Source organism: Lissotriton vulgaris, unplaced genomic scaffold (assembly GCF_964263255.1).
Source record: "Lissotriton vulgaris unplaced genomic scaffold, aLisVul1.2 SCAFFOLD_903, whole genome shotgun sequence".
Classification (NCBI taxonomy): Eukaryota; Metazoa; Chordata; class Amphibia; order Caudata; family Salamandridae; genus Lissotriton; species Lissotriton vulgaris.
Genome location: NW_028247330.1, coordinates 98,735 through 108,548, shown reverse-complemented (window position 1 = coordinate 108,548; position 9,814 = coordinate 98,735). Strand labels below are relative to the sequence as shown.

The following is a 9,814-nucleotide window of genomic DNA, read 5'->3' as shown; positions in this document are numbered from 1 at the left end:
AATTAAAGGTGTCGCTTAAAAGCAATTACGCAAAAAATATGTGCATCGCATAGTGTGCCACCTTACTGATATTTTGCTGCTTTTGTCATTGCATCCAGATATATAATACAAGTAACATTACACCTACAAGAAGCCAAGACTATTGGCTTTGTTAATGGTTGTTTAGAAATAAAAAGCATTTTGGAACCATAGTTAGACCTATACAGTGTCATCATATATTGGAGTCCCAATGTATATACTATCAACTCACGTCTTTCTGAACAGTACCATTGGACCCGTCAGATTGATGGGCCAAAACACTCCAATGAGGTGGTGCTCTGAAATCATTTCAGGGTTAGAAGGGGGAACTGGATTGGACCCTCCCATAAAATAGGAAATGGAGACTGTATTGCCGCCATTTTTCAGCATCCAAATATGGTAAAGGCCCGCCTTTTTACCATTCAGCTCAGCCATCAACACCTTCATGATTTTGAGGAGAAGATTACAGCTGCCCCCTAGGCTTCCCTTACAAACCTCCAGTACCAATCCTTTTATGGAAACAGGGCACCAACAATTCTTCCAACAAAGAAATCAAAGAGAGCTTATCTATACCCTCTTCAAAACGATTTGCTCTTCTCTGGAGCCTCGGTAAACAAGACTGACAGCAGGTGGACACTGGGATCCTTGAGACATCAAGTTGGATGAGGGAGAAAGATACAAGGGGTCGCAGCAGTGTCAGAAACCAAGTGAAAGATGTCTTGCTACGATTATAAACGAGATCTTGGAATGTAGCAGGGATCAAAAATAAAATTGGTAACAAGTAATGGCAAATTTGTATTTACTCCGTGCAGCTGCTGTTTCTACAAGAAATGTGGCACGCACAGCATTTTAATATTGATTGATGTGTCACAATATATTCCCCTGCAAAACCCTCACTCCAAGGGAGGGCAAAAGACAGCTTGGCAAAATTGATATCCATTACTGTCCCAGTGACTGTAAAGAACATCTATACAAAATCCCCATTCTTTCACCCGGCTCTTTTGCAGATGGATATGAAGCAAACATTTGTATTGATAAACTTTTATGATAATGTTTTTAATAGTACAAGGTACAGAGACATGGAAGACTTTGTTGCTGTGCTTGAGAATTCTGTAAAGCATATGAGCCAAATTGTATTTTTGTTTGGATGGGGTATTTTAATATTAATAAATGTCGATTTTCAGGTTTCAACATTTGTGGTTATGCTGATAATTTCGGAACCAATCAGCGGGCCCCGCCCGCTTTTCTGGAAGAATGCTTGCCTTTAGAATACCAGGCGGCGCGGAGTCATCTCAGAGGCACTTTAGAATACCAGACAGCGCCTCAGAATCCCAGGCAGCGCTGTGTCACCTCCGAGGCGCTTTAGAATTCAAGACAGCGCTGTGCCACCTCTGAGGCGCTTTACAATTAAATTTGCAGGTTTCTAACGCGCTAGAATCGACTCCCGAAGGAGTATCTCTGCGCAATAGACCACTGGGGAACCCGTCCTGGCTTACCCTGTGAGATGGTCCCTATTGTACTTTTTTTAAAACTTGTGTGTGAAATTGATTTTAATAATTTGCGCACCTCTCCCTCACCTGCTAGTCTGGTTGGGGCACTTATCCCGAATCCTTAACACCCGTGCAGCCGATCTGAACGCTGCCACGGGGTAGGAAATCGCCATCACCGCCATCAGCGAGCGAGCCTGCTCACAGGCCACGCCCACTTCATCAGGCCACGCCCACTTCTCCGGGCCACGCCCCCTCCGACTACTTAAAGCACTGACTCTCAGCCTTCCCCAGATCCTGTACTCCTGAGGCACAGCCGGGAGCTCTGTTAGAAATTGTACTTTTTTAAAAACTTTTGTGTGAAATTGATTTTAATAATTTGCGCACCTCTCCCTCACCTGCTAGTCTGGTTGGGGCACTTATCCTGAATCCTTAACACCCGTGCAGCCGATCTGAACGCTGCCACAGGGTAGGAAAGCGCCATCACCGCCATCAGCGAGCGAGCCTGCTCACAGGCCACGCCCACTTCATCAGGCCACGCCCCCAACGCCCCTCTTCCTGCATAAAATCATGTGCAGCACTCGGACGCGCAGCGGACGGGCGCAGCGGGCGCGCCGTCAGCGTGCCGAAGGCACGCCAAAGGCAAGCCCGTCTGGGCCCTTCCGGGCCCGGACGGTCCCAGGCCCAGACACTATGCCCCTTTCTCTTAAGAAATGCCCTGCCTATACCCGAGATAGGCTTCTGGCCCTGAACACACAAAAACATCCCTCCTGCAATTACACCCATATGGGCGATAACCCATTTACCGGTTGCAGTCTCTGCAATCCTCCCGGCACAGACTCGGAACGCGGTGGCCTCCAACTAGGCCTACTCAACTGCATGTCGCTTGTTAAACACGCCCACGAAATAAACCTTTTGATCTCAAACCACGCTATGGATATTCGGTTTCTCACTGAAACATGGCTCACTCCCAACAACGGCCCTGACATTGTCAACGCACTCCCTCCGGGCTATCAAATCTGCTCTCTGAATAGACCGCGTGGCAGAGGAGGCGGCCTAGCCATAATATTCAAGGATACCCTCACCTGCAGAATCTCTGATGGCAACATCAAAGACTGTGAAAGCTGCCATTTCTCTATCCAAATCTCACCAGTAACATCTTTGTCTGGACTGCTTGTATATCGCCCCCCCGGCCAACTCGCCGAATTCCCTAGCAAGCTCATCGACCATATCACCCTCGAGTGTACGACCTCCTCTAACTACCTCTTACTAGGGGGCCTCAATCTCCATTTTTTGGACCCAGTCAACACTCAGGCTGCCGAACTTTTACTAGACATCTCCTCCACTGGCCTCTGCTTAAAGAACCCACAGGCCACGCACGACAAAGGACAGTTACTTGATCCCATTTTCACAAACATTCAAGACCTTAATACCCGCGCTCACCTCCCTCTCCCCTGGACCGACCATTTCCTGGTCCCCTTTGAATGGCTCATCAATATTCCCCCACCCCAACCCCCCAAAATCAGAACCCTTATCAGACGCTGGCACAAACTGGTCCCAGATGAATGGGCAGCCAAACTTAGGGAAGATATCCCCCCCCCTCTCAAGATACCATTACTGCCGACACTGAATTCAATACATGGCTCACCCAATCTCTGTATTGCCTCCTCCCGAGATCCAGCACCCTCAAACGTACCAAGAGATTCAACCCCTCCCCCTGGTACACCCCCGAATTGAATCTCTTACAGGAAGGAATGCAAGAGAAATTAACGCACATGGAGTAAAGACAAGACCGCAGACAAGAAAGGCATATTTCGTGCCTTCATAAAAACTTACAAACGGGAGCTCCACAAAACCAAGAGCGCATTCTACGAAGATAGAATTAAAAACTCCTCCTGCTCTGCCCAAGAAACGTTTGCCATTCTTAAAGAACTCCTTCAGGCTCCAGATCCCCCTGCGAAACCCCTGGACCCCAAAGCCGCGGAAAGTAAATGTATTCAACTGGCCACTTTCTTCGACAAGAAAATTCAAAAAGTTCTCGCGTCCCTACCCCCCTTCGACGCCGGCCACACGGACGGGGACCCTTCCAACTCTCCCCACTACCACACTCATTCCATCGATGCCCCCTCACCCCTTATCGACACCTTCGGCCCAGTATCCAAGGAAGAGGTAGCCGCGACGCTGGCCACAATTAAAAGTGGCTCCCCCAGCGACCCTGCTCCGCTTCGCTTCCTGAAAAAAGTGTCCAGCACCATTATCCCTCCTCTCACGTCCCTCATCAATACCTCCCTTACACAGGGAGTAGTCCCTCCCAGCTGGAAAGCGGCGGTGGTCAAAGGTCTTTTGAAAATACCTTCACTGGACCCCCAGGACCTAGCCAACTACAGGCCAATCTCCCTCCTCCCAGGAAACAGTAAAATCACGGAGAAGCTAGTGAATAAAAAACTATCACTATTCCTAGAGAGTAACAACTTACTCAGGAACTCCCAGACAGGTTTCCGCCCAGGCCAGGGCACCGACACCGCCCTCCTGGCGGCAGTGGAGAAGGCCAGAAGCATTCTGGACACAGGAGGATCAGTGGCAGTGATCCTCCTGGACCTCAGTGCGGCCTTCGACACTGTAAACCACCAGACCTTAATCCAACGACTGGGAGACATTGGAGTAAGGGGCACAGCCTTGAAGTGGCTCATGTCTTTCCTAGATGGTCGCTCCTTTCAAGTCTGTGAGAATGACAGCCACTCCCCCTCAATCCCCCTCCGCTGTGGAGTACCGCAGGGCTCATCTCTTAGCCCTACGTTATTCAACGTTTACATGTCTCCGTTGGAGGAATTGGTCACCCCGTTCGGCGTGACGATCAACAATTACGCCGACTATACCCAGCTGGTGGTGACCCTCTCACACCCTCACCAAGACCCCTCCGACCTTCACAGCTGTCTCACCGAAATCCACAGCTGGATGAACACCTCAGCGCTGAAACTGAATGGGTCCAAGACCGAAATCCTGCTGCTCGGACATAAAGGGCCCTCCTTGCCGCCTAACATCTGGCCTGACTGTTTAGGTGACCCCCTGCCCCCAAGGAGGAGGTTAAGAGCCTGGGCGTATGGCTCGAAAAGGATCTGAGCTTCAGAACTCAGGCCAAAAAGACGGCAGGAATATGCTTCGGACTCCTCAGGGCATGCAGGAAGGTCTTCCCCCTGCTCCCTGCCACTTCCCGGAAACTGCTGATCCAGGGCCTCATCCTGGCGAGGCTAGATTACAGCAATGCAATCTACCTGGGTGCCCCGGAAGCAACATTCAATACTCTGCAGAGAATCCAAAACGCCGCGGCCCGACTACTCACTCACACCCCAGCCAGATCCTCGGCAAAGCCATCTCTGAAGCTTCTTCACTGGCTCCCAGTCAGAGAGAGGGTTGCCTTCAAAGCCCTCTGTCTGGCCCATAAACTTCTCCATAACAAAGGCCCACCCATCCTCAATGAATTTATCGTTCCCTACAAAGCGACAAGAGCTCTTCGATCAAGCGGAGAGAACCTCATCACTGTCCCCAGAGTAAAAAAAGCTCAGTCTGGAGGACGCCGCTTCTCGGTTCACACGGCCAAACATTGGAACAGTCTCCCCCGGAGACTAAGAACCGAACCAAACCTCCTTCAGTTCAGGAAGGCACTGAAAACTCTTCTTTTCCCCTGATTTTCGTCCCTTCCGCTGCTGTTCCCTCCTGAATTCAGGTTCAAGCGCTGGGATGCTCAAGGGTTACTACGCGCTCTACAAAAACCTTAAATAAATAAATAAATACTGGGTATCTCCAAGGTGAAACCAGGCATCCCCGGCGTATGTGGGGGGCCGTTGTGGAGATAAGGCAAGCTAATGCCCAGAGTTGCAGAGTGTGATCTCTGGTTAGAGTAGGCACCGAGGTGAGAATTATCGAGTCCGCTGACCCTGGTCCATGACCCTGCCGTGTCGGGAATTGAACCCTGGTCCCGGTCCGTCCTCTGCTCCCGGGTCTGCCGCCTTTAACCAGTGAGCCACACAACTCCACACACAATGCCAGGTGGAGCTATGCCATTTCAGAGGCGTCTCAAAATACTTGGCGGCGTTTTGCCATGTCGAAGCATGTGGCACGCGCCACGGAGGGCCAATCCCGAGAAGGGCAGGAAGATTTAAGAAACCAGTCAAGAGCTGGGTTCAAAGGGAGGGTTTGGTGGCTGTTGCTAGCGTGAGACCTCTTGGAAGTTCAAGAGGTGAACGCGCCTACTGAGGAGATTGGGCCCCTCTTGCTGGTTGAGTCCGGGCCGGGCTAAATCTACCTTTCATCCTCCCCAAGTCGAAAAAAAATCACATTTTTGATTTGAATGTATTTTTAGTCATATTTGTGTAATAAAGATTAGACCTGCCTTATGTGGGCATTATAGTTTTGTACTTGAAAAGAGGTGGTATTACTGTTTTAAAATAAACCCATCGTTTATTAAGTAAGTTTGATACTGGCACATGTAAACTCTGGAAGATAGCCAGTGAGGTTACTGTAGCGCATTGAGGCACACCATACTGTAGTTCTGTAGTGCTTTACACCCCTGTCGAGGTGCTAGAATGCACTGGTGACCTGACTGCACGCTCCTCCGTGGGGGTGGGGCTGTGGATGGAATAGTGCGTGTCTGGCTGGTGACGTAAGTGGGTAGTGCTTGCTGCTCTCTTTTCACTGTGCACTGTTGTGAGTGAGGTGAGACGGAGGGAAAGCAGGACACTTAGGCATTAGTATGCTAGTGCCTAGAGTCTAGGCACTAGATGGAGAAGTGTGATTATAGTGTGGCCTTTGCGGGAAGGACGCAGGATGAAGTACTGGGTTTTTAAGAACCCAGCGGTGCTAGGGAACACACCCTAAGACTTCGAGTCCTTCCTGTTTCAGACTACAAAAACACAGAGTCTTCTTGGAGAAGTCAAAGATCGTATTTATTGGCTGCAGCCAGTAACAGGTATCCTAGAAGTACAACACGGTGTATATTCTCAGGAGACTGCTCAATCTTACAAAGCCAGCCTTCTCTTTTTATACATCAGGCAAACATTCCTTATTTTACAGTTGACCATTCACATATTTCCACTACAAAGAAAAAGCAGAGTCATGATGACAAGCACATATTTCAATTTGTCCAGCCCACAATCAATTACCCGGCAAGGCCCAGTATTTTCATCAGATATCGACGGACCCCCAATAAAAACGGGCACCTCCTCCTCGTAAAGCAAGTCATAAAGAAAGAAACAGGGACAGGTGTGTGTAAGATTAGGCATGGTTTGTGAGCGAAGAAAGGTTTATGATATGTTGTGCCTTGATACTAATCTCATTCGGCCACTGGGAAAGGAACTGGCCGGACAGGTTTGGCTTCAGGCAGTGGAGTCAGCTTGCCTAGGTCACAGAGGAGTCAGCAAAGGTGTACGTGTCCTTCAGACTCGTTTTCGGCCTTAGTCAATTGCCTATGTGAGGGTAATCACAAAATGGCTGCCGTTCACAAAATGGAACCCGAGGGTTCGGGACGGAAACTCTGATTTCAGGATGATTTCGTCACCCGATTATGACGAAAATGCTTATGCATAGTATTCAAATCATTATCGGTCTGCTGACACCAAAATCGTCATGATACGATGATGTTTATAACACGGGTCCAGAATTTTCAGTACCACAAGGAGTGTGTTGTGATAAAGATGTGTGGAGAAGGCGGGCACCTACTGTGTCCAAAGAGGTCTGCACAGAGCGTGGTTACATTATTGTCACCCTTCACGTCACTTCCTTTCTCTTTCGATGTCTCTCTCACGTCTCTCGTGTGCACCAGAACCCTTCCCCGGGTGCGGCCTGGCATAAACATAGCATTTTCTGTCCAGACAGTAACCATTATAGGTGCACAAAGGACAGGGAAAGAAAGTGAGTGAAAAGAGAACGATAAGGGAGAAAGAGAGAGACAAGTATGGTGGGAGGGCAGTGATAAAGAAGAATGGAGAAGGAGAGAATTGAAGAAAGTAGGGGTGGGAAACAAACAGCTAAAGGGGCCCATGTCATCTGCCTTCAGCCCGCACGGGCTTTTAGCCGCTGTCGAAATGGGTTCTCGCAGGTGTAGTTTCACTTTTTAATTTGTTGGTTAGGTTTGTCTCTCCTGCCTCGATAATTCTCATGCGTGCTGTCTTTCCCTGTCACTGTCTGCTTCGAGTTCTCTCTCTCCATCTCGATGCCTCTGTCTCGCAGGCTCGCTCTCTCCCACTGCACCCTCGTACTTTCCCTCCCACCTCAGGCTCCTGTATACACACCTGTCCCTATGAGTTGCAAACGTTTATTGAAGGACTAGTCTTTTAGGGATCATTTCTATAGTGCTTAACCAGGGAAATGCATTACAAAAGTGTCTTGTTTTAGAGCGAGTGGACAGTGTCGCTTTAATGCAGCTGCTGATTTCTATGGGTGACCGTTCATCTCTCCTTTACAGGACAGCTGGAGGAAGGGTCACAAGCAGCCCAGCAACTGAGGGCAATTAAGAAAAGAAAAGCAAAGTCAAACACGACGTGTGCTTTATCACACACTGTATTCCTTTTCTTACAGTGCACAGCTGCGGGGTTGATTGTGACCCTTTGAATTTGTATTCCCGTTAATTGCACGAATACTAATTCAAAGGACCACAATCAGCCCAGCAGCTGTGCCCTGCAAGAATCGGCGTCTCTTGCAACGAGGAAATGGCAGTGTTTCACGCCGTATACATTGTAAAAGAGACGGCGCGAACCGTGTCGCAGGAGTGCGCTCTAAATACAGCACTCTGCGCGCTTAGGGTGACTTCTGTGCGTGCACGCTCACCTGCGTAGCTTGTTGGGAACAGTGCCGGTCCCACGTCTCTCGTGTCCGCCACGGGTCTCAGCTTTGCTGGGAGCGAAGCTCGGGTCAGAGATGTCTGGAAGTCCATGCCCTGGGTTGCAGATCATCAGGGTCCGGCGGGAGCCTCGAAAATGCAGACCAGCAAAGTTGCTGTTGGTGCTTGTTTGAACAGGGTGGCCACTCCTGGACCACAGGGGAGATGTCTTCCGTCTTCCAGTCGAAATGGAATGACGAAGGTCCAGGATATATGTTTCAAAGTTTCATCCAGGGTAATCTAAAGTCCTAGGGACTGGGATCCTATACTTATACTAAGTTTAGGGGTTTGACTAACTTTAAGGTCCCTCCTATGGGTGGACCTGGGGAGGGGGTGGTTACACCGCTTCCCCTTTGTCCAGTTTCGCGCCCCAGCTACCGGTTTGAACTGGAAAATGCATGGAGCACCTTGTGTGCCCCAGGCAGTGTCTGGAAAGCATTCACTGAATGCAGCCCTCCCTGCCCCTATACACGAAAGTCCTGTCTGGGGAGGTGCTAGCACCTCCCTGGGCAGGCAACCTATTTTCCAGACCTCCCATGCCGGAGTTTCATCCAGCAGCAGGAGGGCATACTCATGTCTGTGGCAGCAGCATCCATTTTGTGATGCTGAGGCTCTGTTCAACTTTAACCGGGTATACCAGCAACTACATGTATTCTCCCTCTAGAAGGCAACGGTTCCACCCATTAGAAAAGTCAGGATAGGTTGACGTTCTTTTAAACATCTCGCCCCTAAACTGTGGAACTCCCTTCCCGTTGATCTTCGTCGCACTCCCAATCTGCTTGCCTTTAGAAAGGCTTTGAAAACTTGGCTCTACAATCAGTAACTGTTATGTCTCTGTTTCCTCATTTCCTTTTTCAGCTATGGGTCAGAAAGCGCCGGGACACTCCTAGAAGTAGCCGTGCGCTATATAAGACACCCATTAACATAACATAACATAACAATGCTACCCCCGCCGCCAGGTCTGGCGGGGGGTGGGGGTAGTATTCCAAAGTGTTCGACACCTTACAAGACATGTTTTGATAAAGCCAAACCAAAGTTAGCATTAACTGCGAGGATTATAATGCACTTAAGAGTATATGGTATGGCTATATCATAGAACAGCTATAAGGAGATGCTTCTGAAAGCTGCAGAGGAGCTCAGCTTATGCTCGGGCACCTTTTTATATAAAACCAAGCACTCTGCCTTCAGGATTGTTAAGGTCTGCCATAGGAGTGACTTATAGGTTACTATGTGGCTATATGTTTATTTTATTTATAAAGTTTTATATAGCGCAAATTTGTAGATATAGATATACTATATCTAAGTAAGGGGTGATTACACCACCTTACCCAGGCTGTGTGATCAGACCTGTGGTGTCAGTTTGGAAGGCTAACCAGGGATTGCATAATACATGCTGCAGCCCCTGGTAGGCCTAGGCTGCACCTATGACCTGGGT

The 9,814-nt window shown here is 49.1% G+C and overlaps 1 pseudogene; it reads left to right on the top strand.

Annotated features, from left to right (window-relative positions):
* Positions 1-7,822: 7,822 nt before the first annotated feature.
* LOC147665186 (small nucleolar RNA U3) lies at positions 7,823-7,993 on the top strand (annotated as a pseudogene).
* Positions 7,994-9,814: the final 1,821 nt, after the last annotated feature.